We start from the raw sequence: 15,876 nt of genomic DNA, 5'->3' as shown, positions 1-15,876 counted from the left end.
GTGCAGCCTAAATTCATGTGCAGCTGATTTGACTCCGGGGGTATCTAAGCAGTTGCTGTGGAGTTGTAGGACGTCAGGGTGTAGTTGCGTGCACATGACGTGAATTTAAGCTCAATTGTTATGAGTTGAGTTTTGCTCAGTTAAGCCAAGTTGACCGTTAATTTGTTCCTTCTGCTTTGTACATATTCTTTTGTTTCACATGTAGCTACACCCTGTAAATAAATCACTTTTGTTTAATAGAAACAGTTTTGAGTCTGCCCCCTACATTTTAGCTACTCTGGCCGGGCTTCCCGACAGCTGGTGGCAGTAGTGGGTCAAGGCAGTAGGAGGCAGTGAAGAAAATGACACCCAGACAGAAGAAACTGCCAACAAATGACCTAAAGTGTTCCTGGATGTCTGTGACCAGCAGAGGGCAGCAGGTAGTCGCCCCCCAGGAGCAAGAAAGTGCGGCTAAACTGTCCAGTCTTTGGTGACATCTAGTGCGGAAGCAGTCTGACAGGGGTACCAGGATGGTAGCAGGAAGGCGAGCAGCAGGAGCAGAGGTGGAATCGAGTCCAGCAGCAGTGTGCCCAGCTTCAGCAGGGGGTGCAGCAGGACCATCAGGAGTGTCCGCAGTTGTTGGAAGGTGCAGCAGAAGTCTCTAACCCCTCCGCCGAGCTCAAGGCAGAGTACTCTGACAACCAAGCTATTTGGGAGAGGCCTGATTCCCAGCCACTGGGGGCATCCAGCGGAGAACATTTCAGTCAAGTGAGGTTCCCTGACTGGAGAAGTCCAAGGATTCATGAAGAATGGAAGAGTCAGATGCGGTCTTGTCATTATGCGGATTGACAAGACCGCCATCGGTGTTGTGCCCTCACAGGGTACCGATAGAAACTGTCGATTCCGCTGTGGCGGACCCCTGGGAAACAGGGAACAAGCCGAAGAAGAAGAGGAAGAGTCAGATGCCGGTACAGTACATAAGCCACAGACGCTTTCCAAGGGAAGTGAGATACTACATTGTGAAAAGGGAGCTCTACCGGTTAAATGGGCTTTAGAAACGTTGAGGTATGACCTCATTAGTTAAGAATTCATTGCTAATTCATGCTCAACTGTTATGAGTTGAGTTTTGTTCAGTTAACTGGTAATTTGTTCCTTTTGCTTTGTACACCCTTTAGTTGACTGGTTAACATAGTCGCCCCGGTTCGCGCCCGGGCTGCGGCGGGTTCCCGGCTGCCCCATAAATTTGCTACAGAGAAAGTTTTGAGTCTGTCTCCTACATTTTAGCCACTCTGCAGCCTTCCTGGCCCGAGCCTTAACCTAACCTTAACTCTTATTTTAATCAAACATTAACCTCTGAGTGAAAATGTGTACAAATAGGGAGTCCGGTGAGAAGAGCAGCCCGCTCTCTAACACGAGGATGTCATTGTAAACTTTGATTACCAAGATAAAATGATACCTAATCTTTTCCCCTTTTAATGGTTAACCTAAATTGGCTGTTTAAACAGTAGGGTAGTGAAAAATTAATGTAGAAATGAAGTGCTGGGGCTCACCTCCATCTGATGTATGGAGCTTGGTGCTGAGCTCTGGCTAGCTCCAGCCTAAAGTTGGTTATGTTCAACCAATAGTCATGGGGTGCAAAACTCAAACGGAGGCAACGAAGGATCAGGAGAGCCTCGGTGTGTTAGGTAATAACCCCAGAAAACTGCTGCAAAAACTTGTTGCATGAGCAGATATCTGATGACAGGCAGGTAGCTCCTACAGTTTAGTGCAACCAGTTACCTCATAGCTTGATAAGAAAAGCATTACAGTAGCTATCAAGTTTGGACTATGCAAACTTTGCAAATACTTAGAGCCTTACACAATGGACACCTAACTTGCAAAGTAGGTGTGTGCTACAGAGAGTATATATGGACGTGTTCATGGTTTTCTTTGCATCAGAACAGCCTCAGTTTGTCAGAACATGGACTCAAAGCGGTGCTGGAAGCATTACACAGGAATGCGAGCCCATGCTAACTCCTGACACTCTTCATAGCTGCACTGAGTTGGCTGGTGGTGGGCGATCTCTGCTTCAAATAGAAGAGACTTTATTTGTCTTACACACTGAATCCCACCCGCAGGGAATGGTGCTGAAGAAATGTTTCCTCTGAATTTTCCCATCCTCGCTGTCCTTCCTCCAGGGGCAGTGGGTAGCCCTTCTTACTTCAGCATCAAGAGACCAATTCCAGGTGGATGTCCAATGTCATGGCCAGAGACAGGACAACCTTCTGCGCGTTTTATTTGGGTTCTTTTTTTGATGTTGGAGGAAACCCACGTGGGCACGGGGAGAACGTGCCAACTCTACATAGAAAGGCCCTAGGTCAGGAGATAGCCCACCTGAGCACAGGGAGAACATGGAGCGTACACATAGACAGCCGCCCCACACCGACAGGCCTGGGGAGAACATGCAAACTCCCCCAGTGCCAACCATGCCCCAGGCAGGGAATCGAACCGTGAGGCAGCAGTACAATCACTACCCCAGCCAAGCCACATGGTCAGTATTTGGTCAGGTCAAATAGCTTGGTCAGTCCATCTTGATGCGCCATCTGGAAATCTGGTGACTGGGCAGCCCACTGCATGAAACTGAATTCACTGTTGAAACTTCTGTAAAACTGTTCCTAGAAAACAAACCTAGTGGCTTGAAACCAGGAAAAAAAAACTATTTGCATACGGAGACACTGATGTCTTAAAATGCGCACGGTTGGCAGTGTATCTCAGATATCCTGTGGCAATGAAAGGTTTTCAGGGTTATCAATGGCCCAGAGGGGGACATGAACGCACACCCCACCTCATTACACCTCCACCACCAGGCAGCAATAAACACGGCTGTTTCCATAGGGTGCAACAGCAGGAAACAGAGTTCATCACACCAGGTTATCCTGTCCTGCATGTAGAGGTTTCATTCCTTAGCCCACTGCAGTCACACAGAGTTATTTTCTAAATAAATAAATGGACAAAAGAATAAATAAACAACACATTCCTGTCAAAGTGCACTCCTTTTGTATAAAAGTCGGTGTATTCTCAAGGGCTGGTTTTGAGCTGGACAGTAGCTGAGCTTATTGTTGACTTTCTATGACTGTTGGTGTTGCGGACGTCATATCCGGAGTATCTCACGCCCGGCAGCTATTTTAGTCAACTCGTCTCCTCCCTTCTTCTGCGCTGATTAAGGTGGCTTAACCACGGGGGGAAATAGCCTGTGATTATCAGAGCTCTCACCTGGGTTTCACCTGGTGACTCGAATTTGATTAGCCAGCAGGCGACGTGACGTCATACGTCACGCCACGGTGCTACTGGAGAGAGAGACCTCCTCTGAAGTAACTCCACTTTATCAACCATTCAGCGAGCCATTTACAAAAGATACAGCCATCTTCAAGACACGAACAAATAAATACTCAAATACAAAATAGAAAACAGAGAAACAAAATTAGACACAGCGCATGCGTGTGTGGAGTGGGCGCGACAGAGAGAGAGCGCGCACGAGAGAGAGAGCGCGCGCACGAGAGAGAGAGAGCGCGAGAGGGGTAAAACAAAACGAGACAGCGCATGCGTACGTGAGACAGCGAGTGAGAGGGGGGGGTAAAACAAAATGAGACAGCGCATGCGTGCGTGAGACAGTGAGTGAGAGAGGGGGGGGGCAAAATGAGACAGCGCATGCGTGCGTGATGACAGACGAGAGAGAGAGAGAGGAGCGCGCGCATGAGAGAGAGAGAGGCGCGCACGAGAGAGAGAGAGCGCGAGAGGGGGTAAAACAAAATGAGACAGCGCATGCGTACGTGAGACAGTGAGTGAGGGGGGGTAAAACAAAATGAGACACAGCGCATGCGTGCGTGAGACAGAGAGAGAGAGAGAGAGAGAGAGAGAGAGAGAGAGAGAGAGAGAGAGAGAGAGCGCACGAGAGAGAGAGAGAGCGCTGAGAGGGGGTAAAACAAAATGAGACAGCGCATGCGTACGTGAGACTGAGTGAGAGGGGGGGGTAAAACAAAATGTAGACAGCGCATGCGTGCGTGAGACAGTGAGTGAATGAGTGAGTGAGAGAGAGGGGGGGTAAAACAAAAATGAGACCCAGCGCAATTGCGTGCGTGAGGACAGACACAGAGAGAGAGAGAGAGAGAGAGAGAGAGAGGAGAGAGAGAGAGAGAGGAGAGAGAGAGAGAGAGAGAGAGAGAGAGAGAGATCAGGGGCTTCGACAACTGGTTAGACGTTACGTTGCTACAGACTCGCCTGTGTTTTAACAGCGCACGTCAGTGAATTAAACCTCGAGGGTGTCATGGCAGCCAGAAACGAGCGGGGGGTCCTGGGGTGTCCTTCCCCAGGAAGAAAAAACAAAAAAAGGAAAATAATGACACGACACTCTGCAATTCAAAGACTTTGGGGGGGGGGGTGTATTTTAAAGCTTCTCTAAATCGGTTTTGTAGCTCAGTAGTCTCCCACTTGATATGAGGCTAAACACTATATTTAATTAACACATTATTAACCACATTTTCCATGTCAATATTTGCGCTGTTATGGTTACTGAAAATGACAACTGCCACTTTTCCTTGAAAAAGAGGCAAATCCTTTCCGCTTCAGCAAGGGCATAAATTCATATAAAAAGATTGGTAACGCTTTTACATTAAGTGGGTGTAATAAGTGTTAGTGGGGAGGTAATAAGTCCATTATAATTCTGCTGTTCTCTTTCAGTGTTGTATTCTGCAAGTTGTGTAAACACAGCATCCATTGCACGTTGTCCGTCTTGGGAGAGAGACCCCCTCCTCTCTTGCGCTCCCCTGAGGTTTCTTCCTATTGGGAAGGGTCTAACGACAGGAGGTGGTCTTGCTTGTCCCCTGAGGCATGATTTGTGATACTGGACTATACAGATAAAAATTGACCTGACTTAAAAGTCCTTATATTTAAGTTTCCTCTGTTAATCCCCTTGGGGAAATTCATTCACTGCAAATTAAGGCATCCTAGCTCTGATCCGTGTGGGGCTGCCGCCTTCATGCAGCGCCCGGGACCAGCTCCAGTTCCTTCCCATTGCCTTGCTCAGGGGCACAGGCAGGAGTATTAACCCTAACAGGCATGTCTTTTTGATGCTGGGGGAAACCAGAGCACCCGGAGAAACCCCACCGCAGACACGGGGAGAACTTCAAACTCACACAGGAGAGACGACCTCGGGATGAACCCCCCCCCCCAAGGTTGGACAACTCCGGGGTTCGAACCCAGAACCTTCTTAACTGTGAGGGAACCGCGCTAACCACCGGGCCACCGTGCCGCCCAGTGGTTATAAAATGCTTATTAACATTAACGTGTGTTAATAAGACAACCAGGGTTAATACTAGCGTCAGAAACACGTCATTGGCCACTAGCGGCGCTTGCAAAGTTTACAGAACCTACTTGCCACACTTCTTAGGCTGTAAATCCAATCTGCATAAAACTTTACAAGTAGCATATTTAAACGTTATTAAACGAATTTTGATAGTCCACAAAATGTAAACGTTATGTCTTATAAGGGCTTTATTACCTATTAACTAAACACTTATTGACTGATTAACGCTTAATAACGTTGATAAGTATTTTATAAGGACTTATGAGGGCCTTATTACATATTAACTCATATTTATTACATGCACTTAAGGCAAAGCGTTACCAAAAGACTCTGTCCACAATGCAAATTAATTTAGAGAACATAGATAACAAAGCCACAGACGAAAGCAGCCCGCCAACAACCTTTTCAAACACAAGTGGCGTGAGTACAGATGGGACCGTGCTGACGTCACACAGCAGCGTCCGCGCCAGTGCCAGGAAAAGCTCAGTGTGAGCAGTGGTAACCCATCTTCCAAACTGCTTAGTCTCCTTGAACGATCCATCATCACCACCAGCCTAAGCACATATAACCTGTACAACTAGAGAGGGGGGGGTGACAGCCAAGTGTAGGATTTTGACGTCTACCTGAACGTCTTTCTGCAAGACTCCAAAAGGGATCCCCAACTCTCTCCATGTTCACCTCCCGGGTTGTCTTTCAGTGAGTGTAGATGCAGAGATATCTGGAGTTTTGCTTGTGTACAGGAACAAATCTATTTGGTTATGAAGAAATGTTACAAAATCGTCATTTGATAGCGAGCAGGTTTTCGAATGCCACAAAAGGGTGTGGGTTATCTACATCTCTAAAACGAAGATTCCCAATGAGAGGGGCACGGCCAGATATCAATATCGCATTGTATGAGCATGAGCTTACTGATGAGAAAACTCTGTCATCAGTGAGAAAATCGTCGATACCTGTAAAAGTGCGGTGTACTCGAGAGAAGCAAGAATATTTCCTGCTGTTAGGATTAAGGTGTGGCCAGGGGTCAGAGATAACCAATTCAGACTAAGTTCTTATGTCAACTGTCGTAGCCGATTTCAAAAGCGAGGTAGTCTCCTTAGAGGAGCAAGCCAACAATTAAAATTTCTTCCAAAATAAGGAACTGTGAAGACATATCAGGCAGGTCGGGGAACAGCTGTTTATGGACTCTGTCGTTATCCCCATTAGGGGCATAGACGTTTACAAGGCGAACATTACAGTCATCCAAAGCGACTTACAATAAGTGCATCATTTAACGTAGGAAATCAGGAGAACTACTAGTCATCAGAGGTCATAAGTGCATCTAAACAAGCATCCAAGAGCAAAACCAGTGCTAAAGTGAAAGCGCAAGGAAGAGATTTTATCTGTTTTTTTTTAAATGAGTGAATACAATAAGTGCTAAGAGCAAGCAACAGGGTAGCAGTTCTTGAAGGGGTGAGAAGAGGTGAGAGAACTGGAGAAATTATGGAAAATTTGAAGGTTTTATTGAATAAAGACTTGCTACGGGTTGTGCAGGAGGACCCAGACGACCACACGGAAGGCGGGCTGCTCCTAGTAACGTTTAATGAAAATTAAACAAAGGGAAAAAATAGTAGGGGAGAGAGAAATGCGGGATGTGTATGGTGCTCAGATAGTTGTTGTTAATGTTGTGTGTGAATATGCTATGTGTAGTGACAGGCGGTAATGTGTCTAGCTATGTGTTAGTGTAAATTATCCTAAGTGTGTGTAAAATGTGAATGGGCCGTTGTGTAAGTGTACCAGCCAAAGTGGTAGTCCAAGGAGGGAGGGAGGTTGGTTGGTTGGTTGGTTGGTTGGCCGGCTCTGCGCAACAGGTCAGAGGTATCCTATGGGGAGATCTGGAAATGAGTTTGAGAGAAGGCCAGGTTCTTGTAGGGGTAGACGTGATTGTAGATGGGGAACAGCGAAGGGAAGCCGTGCTGCCGGTCTGCCAGCAGATGGCATCAGTGGCGCCGAAGGGCGCGCCGTGCCGGTTGGGAGGTGCTGGGGACCTCAGGGTCTGGGTCCGGTGATGGGGAACGTGAACGCGCCCCAGCTCTGGTGGTGAGGAGTGGACACTCAGGCGAAGCCGAGCGCCGTGGAGGTCCAGGGGGAACGGAAGCGGTAGGTTGCGGGGGTTGTGAAGGTGAAACCATAACAAAGACTATCAGAAAACGAGAAATTAAAACTAATGCAACTCCAGAACAAAATAGATAAATTATATGTTGATGCTGCTAAAGGAGCCCTCACATGATCCAGGGCAAGATGGTTAGAAAATAGTGAGTAAAACGCCAGCTTTTTTTTGCATTGGAAAAATTTAATTGTAAAAGAAATAATATTTTGACATTGAAAATAAACAACAGCAGATTGGAAGATACATCCGAGGGTGCACTGGGACATACGTATCATCAGTGATGTTTCCTGAGGTCCTCAAGTGTTTCGGTTCTTTCAACTTCATACTCTTTCAACTTCATACACTCTTGCTCAGACGACACAGCCATAGTTGATCAGGCCCTGGCTTGTGTCCCAACAGCATTGGCCCACAGATCACCCCTTCTGATCCAAAGCCATCTGGAGGCCCTCTCTGCAGGCTCTGTGGAAGACTTGATGGCTTTCCTTTTTGCAGCCCCAGTGATGCCAAGTAGAGTGTAGACCTTGCACAGTGAGTGGCCAGCAAAGCCTCTACACCCCACTTGAAAGGGCTCACAATGCACCTTCCAGCCTCTCCTCTGGCACTGATCCACCAGCTCCTGGTACTTGGACTGCTTCCGCTCATTTGCCTCTTCCATCCGGTCCTCCCAGGGAAATGTCAGCTCTATAAGGAGCACCTGTTTTGAAGAGGCTGATGATAGCACTACATCTGGCCTCAATGAAGTTGTCATAATCTGGTCCGGGAACCTGAGTTGCCCACCAACTCGACTCACAGCTTCCAGTCTGATGCAGAGGTGAGGAGACCGGCTGCTGATCTGGGCTGTGACTGAGGCTTCTCACCAGCTCTGACAAAGGCAATGGTCCTCTGTCCGTGGACTTGCTTGTTGTTGGTCACGGCTTTGGAGGTGGCCTCTGTGACTGTCTTCAGTCAGCACCTAGTAATTTTGCCAGTGGTATCGGCCCTCCCCCAGGGCTGACGTGCAGCTGCTGAGGATGTGCTTGAGTGAACCTTTTCCAGGGCACAGAGGACAAGATTTAGAACCGAGCTTGGCCCAGAGATGCAGGATTGCTGGGCGAGGTAGAACATCATACATGACTTGTACCATGAACTTGATCCGCTGCAGTTCTGCCTGCCAGATATCGGCCCAGGATATCTTCCTCTCCAGCCCACCCTCCCACCTTGTCCATGCTCCCTGCTGCTGCATGCCCACCATTCTGCTGGTCCTTTCCTCCTTAACACCTGCCTGTACCTCCTCCAGGACTAGATGGCATTTGTCCTTGCCATGGGCCTTATCATAACAAGGTTGTGGGATGGCTCCCAGCCCTGCCCATCCAGTTGCCATCGTGCCCACCAAAGCCCTGTGTCTCAGCTGAGACTCTGCTATCTCCAGGCCTTCCTGGGCTCTTTACTTCCTCCCTGTCTGCACCATAATGCCTGCTGAAGCCACTCTAGAGTCCCTGGAGTCCCGATAGAGCCTTGCCTCTCTTGTGCAAAAAACCCCGACCTTCTTGTTGAGGCTGCTGATAGGGAGCTGGAGTATGTTGCTCCTCCCATACAGTGCTGCACTGCTAAGGCTACACAGCAGACCCAGCCATCTCTGGAGGTGGCTACTGATCTTCCTCTCCAAGGTCTCCACTGTCGACATGGTTACCTCATAAACCAGCAGAGACCAAAGGACTTTGGGTAAGATGCCCTGTTGGTAAAACCAAGCCTTGAACCTGCCAGGTAGGCCAGACTTGTCTACTGTGGTGAGCCAAGTCTCAAGCTCCTTGATGGTTGCTTGGATTGCCGCTGTATCCCTAAGGCTACAGTGAAATATCTTGTCTAGACTCTTGACTGATTTCTCAGTAATGGATGGGATTGCAATGCCATCTAAAAAGAAACAAAACCAGTCCACCACTTTGCCCCTCTTCAACACCATGACTCTGCATTTGGCTGGTTTAAAACTCATCCTCGTCCAGGAGATGAGCTTCTCCTGGCCCTGGAACAGCCACCCACCACCAGGCACCGATGATGTGGGGACAGTGAGGTCATCCATAAAGGTTTTGATGGGAGGCTACAGAATGCCAGACTTGGACAGAGGGCCTCTGCACTCAATTTCAGCTGCCTTGACCACCATATTCATGGCAAGGGTGAAGAGTGTAACTGAGATGCTACTTTCAGTTATAATCCCCTTCTCAAGCCAGTGCCAGTCAGATGTTGTGTTCTCAGAAATGGCTCAGAGCTTGAAGGTCCTGTAGTAGTTTAGGATGAGGTCCTTGATGTTACTGGGTACATGGTGTCGGTCCAGGGTAGTCTCAGTCAGTATGTGGGGTATTAAGTCATATGCATTGGCAAGGTCAAGCCAAAGCACAACTAGATCACCCTTCCCTTAGTGTGCCTCCCTGATCAGCTGGGTGACAACTCCGGTGTGTTCTAGGCACCCTGGAACTCCAGGAATGCCACCTTTCTGTACCGAAGTATCAATGATGGCGTTCTTATGGAGGATGTCTGTCATCCTTCTGGATAGGACACTGAATAAGATTTTCCCTTCCACACTGAGGAGTGAGATGGATCTGAACTGCTCCAGCTTGTTTGAGTACTCTTTCTTTGGTATCCAGACTCCCTCTGCCTTCCTGCACTGGTCCACTACAGTTCCCCTGTGCCAAATCACCCGCAGAATTTTCCAGAAGATACTGAGGAGCTCTGGGCAATGCTTGTACACGTTATATGGTACTCCACTGGGTCCCAGAACAGAGCTGGCTCTGGCTGTAGTAACCAGCTCCTGGACTTCCATCAAGGTGGGCTTTCTGGTGCTGAACTCCACCGTGGTGGCTGGTATGTCCAAAAGGGCTCTGTGGGCCCCTAGCTCTTGCTCTCTATCAGGGTCACTCAGAGTGTTATGCAGGAAGTGGTCTACCTCTTCTTTGCAGCAGGAAAGATGACTGCTGCACTTCTGCCCTAACAGCTACCTTGTGAATTCAAATGGATCAGCTATAAACACAATACGCTTCCTGACTCGCTCTCTCCTTGGTCTCCTGTGGCATTCTGCTCTGCACAGGGTCATGAGCTTCTTCCTGTTAATGTAATGGAGCCCAGCTAGTGATGGTTTCTCCTCCTCAGTTGCTACCTTGAACTGCCTTCCCAGAGTCCGAAGCTCTTGCCGCAGTTGGTGGATCTTTTCTGCCCTTCGGTTCATGATGTAGTTGGGTCTGGTGGTCTTGCCCTCTTCAACACCAAACCTCTCTGCTGCAAAACTGACAGTGATGGTTGTCATCATCAGAAGTCATCTGTCTGTGTCTCCCTTTGCTGTTGACATGATGATTCTGGCTGCATCCTCGTCAAACTGGCACCACTCTCTGTGCTGGCTTGCTGGAGGCCACTTGATTTGACTCTGCTGAACTACTCTGCTTGGAGCCAGAGAGCTTAACACGTGGAGGTTCTGGGCTCTGTGGGGTGTCTCCAGGCTGGTCTCCTCCTGCATCTCACCAGGAGTGGATCCTGTGCATTGTGCTGCTCCACCCTGCACCAAACATTTCATTCGGGCCTGATGGATTTTAAGGCTATGCGCGTTCTTGCATTAGTACTAATCCCAAAGAAATAGCAGAATATATAGGATCTTTTTATTAAAATATATATATATATAAGTCCAGGTTTAAACCAGAAGATTGTGGTGAATTCTTAAATAACATTAAAGCATATATATATATACACTACCGTTCAAAAGTTTGGGATCACATTGAAATGTCCATATTTTTGAAGGAAAAGCACTGTACTTTTCAATGAAGATAACTTTAAACTAGTCTTAACTTTAAAGAAATACACTCTATACATTGCTAATGTGGTAAATGACTATTCTAGCTGCAAATGTCTGGTTTTTGGTGCAATATCTACATAGGTGTATAGAGGCCCATTTCAAGCAACTATCACTCCAGTGTTCTAATGGTACAATGTGTTTGCTCATTGGCTCAGAAGGCTAATTGATGATTAGAAAACCCTTGTGCAATCATGTTCACACATCTGAAAACAGTTTAGCTCGTTACAGAAGCTACAAAACTGACCTTCCTTTGAGCAGATTGAGTTTCTGGAGCATCACATTTGTGGGGTCAATTAAACGCTCAAAATGGCCAGAAAAAGAGAACTTTCATCTGAAACTCGACAGTCTATTCTTGTTCTTAGAAATGAAGGCTATTCCATGCGAGAAATTGCTAAGAAATTGAAGATTTCCTACACCGGTGTGTACTACTCCCTTCAGAGGACAGCACAAACAGGCTCTAACCAGAGTAGAAAAAGAAGTGGGAGGCCGCGTTGCACAACTGAGCAAGAAGATAAGTACATTAGAGTCTCTAGTTTGAGAAACAGACGCCTCACAGGTCCCCAACTGGCATCTTCATTAAATAGTACCCGCAAAACACCAGTGTCAACATCTACAGTGAAGAGGCGGCTGCGGGATTCTGGGCTTCAGGGCAGAGTGGCAAAGAAAAAGCCATATCTGAGACTGACCAATAAAAGAAAAAGATTAAGATGGGCAAAAGAACACAGACATTGGACAGAGGAAGACTGGAAAAAAGTGTTGTGGACGGATGAATCCAAGTTTGAGGTGTTTGGATCACAAAGAAGAACGTTTGTGAGACGCAGAACAAATGAAAAGATGCTGGAAGAATGCCTGACGCCATCTGTTAAGCATGGTGGAGGTAATGTGATGGTCTGGGGTTGCTTTGGTGCTGGTAAGGTGGGAGATTTGTACAGGGTAAAAGGGATTCTGAATAAGGAAGGCTATCACTCCATTTTGCAACGCCATGCCATACCCAGTGGACAGCGCTTGATTGGAGCCAATTTCATCCTACAACAGGACAATGACCCTAAACACACCTCCAAATTGTGCAAGAACTATTTAGAGCAGAAGCAGGCAGCTGGTATTCTATCGGTAATGGAGTGGCCAGCGCAGTCACCAGATCTGAACCCCATTGAGCTGTTGTGGGAGCAGCTTGACCGTATGGTACGCAAGAAGTGCCCATCCAACAAATCCAACTTGTGGGAGCTGCTTCTGGAAGCGTGGGGTGCAATTTCTCCAGATTACCTCAACAAATTAACAGCTAGAATGCCAAAGGTCTGCAATGCTGTAATTGCTGCAAATGGAGGATTCTTTGACGAAAGCAAAGTTTGATGTAAAAAAAATCTTATTTCAAATACAAATCATTATTTCTAACCTTGTCAATGTCTTGACTCTATTTTCTATTCATTTCACAACATATGGTGGTGAATAAGTGTGACTTTTCATGGAAAACACAAAATTGTTTGGGTGATCCCAAACTTTTGAACGGTAGTGTATATATATATATATATATATATATATATATATATATATATATATATATATACTATACACACACACACACACACACACATATATATATTTATTCCTACCATTTCAGAACAGTTCAAAACTAATGTGAAACACCTGTTTTAAACTATGAAATTGTGGATGCCTTGAAACATGAAAACTGGGAAATCTCCTGATTGATGGTTTATCTACTGAATTTTACTTGTGCTTTTGGGATGTTTTTGAAGCCCCATTGATGGAAATGTACAGAGAATGTATCAATAACATGACAACAACAATGAAACAAGGATTAATTAATTTATTACCTAAACCGAAGAAAGATTCTCTGTCGATAGAAAACTGGAGAATGATCACACTTCTAAATGTAGATTATAAATTATTTGCGCGTATTTGCTAGACATCTAAAAAGAAATCTTGAAAATATTATAAATGAAACCCAAACAGGTTTCATGGCTAATCGTCATATAAGTAACAATATAAGATTGTCTTTAGATTGACTCGACTATTCAGAGTATGTGGTGTCACAGGTGATCATTGTATTTCTCAACTTCTATGAAGCGTTTGGTACAGTGGAACACCCATTTATATATAAAGTTTTAGATTTGTATGGGTTTGAGGAAAACTCTATCTCGTGAGGAAATCAACAGTTATTTAATCAATGATCTATACCTCCAAAAGGTTTCCTGTTTATAGATCAGAGCATCATGGCTGTCCAATCTCTCCCTTTTTATTCCTAATTGCAGCAGAGTTACTTTCCTTAAAGGTTTTAAACAGTCCCAATATTTCAGCAGGAAATTCAAATTACACAACTAGCAGATGATGCAGCTTTGTTTCTGAAAGATTAACACCAAATTAAATTAACTATATAACCGATTAATGGGTTTTTGAAGGCTTCAGGTTGCATGTTAACATGGGAAAATGTGACATCTGATGCCTAATTAATACAGATGATGAAAGAATACGCAGCACGCTGGTGAAGAAAACTGTCAAATATTTAGGTATTGATGTAAGTAAAGATATATGTCAACCAGACAACAACTTGTCTATTTCTGGTAGAGTTTCTTCACCAAGGCCGAAGGTATTTCAAGTTTATCTTCCTCTATCGATGTTTGTCCAAGACTCAACATGTAAGGACATCAACAACATATTGCTTGGGGACACGACCATCTAAAAAAAAAAAAAAAAAACTTTCAGGGCCCAGACGAGAAGGTGGATTTTATTAAATTTTATCGCTTTAAATAACACACTTAAAGTAAAATGGATTAAGGAATGTAATTAAGCCCCAATTTTTATTCGGTATTTTAATTCCAAACAATATATTTGGAAAATTTGGTGGTATTTATTTTCTACTTCCAAATCAATCACAATACTATTCAAAGTCAAACATCTTCTAAATCAAGCTTCACTTTACACCTTGTACTGTTCCCTCATACTTCCATACATCACCTACTGTGGAAGTGTGGGGGAACACATATAAAACCAACACTGATTCAATCTTCATTATTCAAAAAAGAGCCATAAGGATAGTAAACAAAGCCAATTACAGAGAACCAACAAACCAACTCTTTATCAAACTAAAAACACTAAAATTCAAAGAGCTAGTGGACTTTAAAACCGCTCAAATCATGTACAAAGTGTTAAATCATAAAGTATCCAACAGTATCCAGGGGCTGTTCCAGTTGAGGGAAAGCAGTTATGACCTGAGAGGAATTTGTACGTTTAAACAAAACCTGGTAAGGACAAATGCAAAATATCATTGTGTCACAACCAAAGGAGTCAAGATATGGAACAATTACAGTGATGAAATGAAAACATGTGAAACAATAATCAAATTTAAAAGACTCTTTAAAAATAATGTTTTGTTTACTTTTTCTTGTCTGTACCTGCCCCCCCCTTTTTTCTTTTTCTCTTGATGTTGTCTATGTATTTTTTATCTTTATTTGTATTTTATGTATTTTTATGTATGTATGCCATTATTTATTTATTTTCATTTATTTATTTTTCCTTCTTCAGGGGACTGTGTTGTTGGGAGGGAGGGGGATGTGATGGGGGGACTGTTATATGCCCCCTCTGTTCTTGTTTGTTATATTTTGTCTTTTAAAACCCAATAAAAAAATTACAAAAAAAAAAAATATATTTTGAACAGATATGGGATGGAGCTGTGACACCTTGTTTGAGTTGTTCTTGAGTTGTTTAAACGTTTGCTTTGTTCTTGTTCTGTTGAATGAATTGTCTTTGTTTGCTTTGCTAGACATCATGGTCACTGGTGGTAGAAGATCGAGTTTTCATTTAAATCACACAGTTCACTGTTGAAATATTAAAACAGAAAAACGGGGTAGGACTAGAAAAGTTTTTAACTTCTGCCTACCCCTTTTCAAACTGATTTGAAACAAATGTTTGATGAGGATATCGTTTGCTTGTTTTGATTTTTGTTAAATTTAAATTTCTTTTTTTTTAACGTTCGACATAAACTGAATAAACTAAACTAAACTAAAATAATGGTAGTTTTAACATTACTAAATTGCCTATAAAAATATCTAAATTTTATCAACTGACCCTGCTAGCTCGGAAGTTATGTTACATACATAACTTTACCCCACATAAAACCATCATATTGAATAATGGAGACATAATTGTTGGGGGGAAAAATTCTATCTTTAAGCGAAATTGAGTTGATAAAGGTATTATTCATGAAAGTGATCTCGTTGATGCCAACTGTTTTTTGTTTAGTTATGAACGATTCCTTCTATTTAAATCCATTCCTGTAACGAGAAAAGAGTTTAATTATGCAATGAAAGCTATTCCTAATGGTCTATCCCATCTAATGAGACGTCATCTTCAGTTTCAAAACCCTCTGGTGATAAACGGTATTGACGTTATGAATGCTAAACGAAACAATAAACATATATATATATAATACATTCTATGAAAAAAGGGAAATTACTGCTAGTGGAAAATCTTTTTGGGACATTTTTATAGGTACTGGTTGTCATATAAATCCAGTATTACCAACAAGATTAAAGAAGTACACATCAAAATTTTACGCAATATGTATCCAACAAATCTATT

At 44.3% G+C, this 15,876-nt stretch overlaps 1 pseudogene; it reads right to left on the bottom strand.

Annotated features, from left to right (window-relative positions):
* Window positions 1-450: 450 nt before the first annotated feature.
* Window positions 451-10,848, bottom strand: LOC130113049 (uncharacterized; annotated as a pseudogene).
* Window positions 10,849-15,876: the final 5,028 nt, after the last annotated feature.

The sequence above is a fragment of the Lampris incognitus genome, chromosome 5 (assembly GCF_029633865.1).
Source record: "Lampris incognitus isolate fLamInc1 chromosome 5, fLamInc1.hap2, whole genome shotgun sequence".
Classification (NCBI taxonomy): domain Eukaryota; kingdom Metazoa; phylum Chordata; class Actinopteri; order Lampriformes; family Lampridae; genus Lampris; species Lampris incognitus.
The sequence above is the reverse complement of the archived record's forward strand: the minus strand, read 5'-3'. Positions and strand labels throughout refer to the sequence as shown.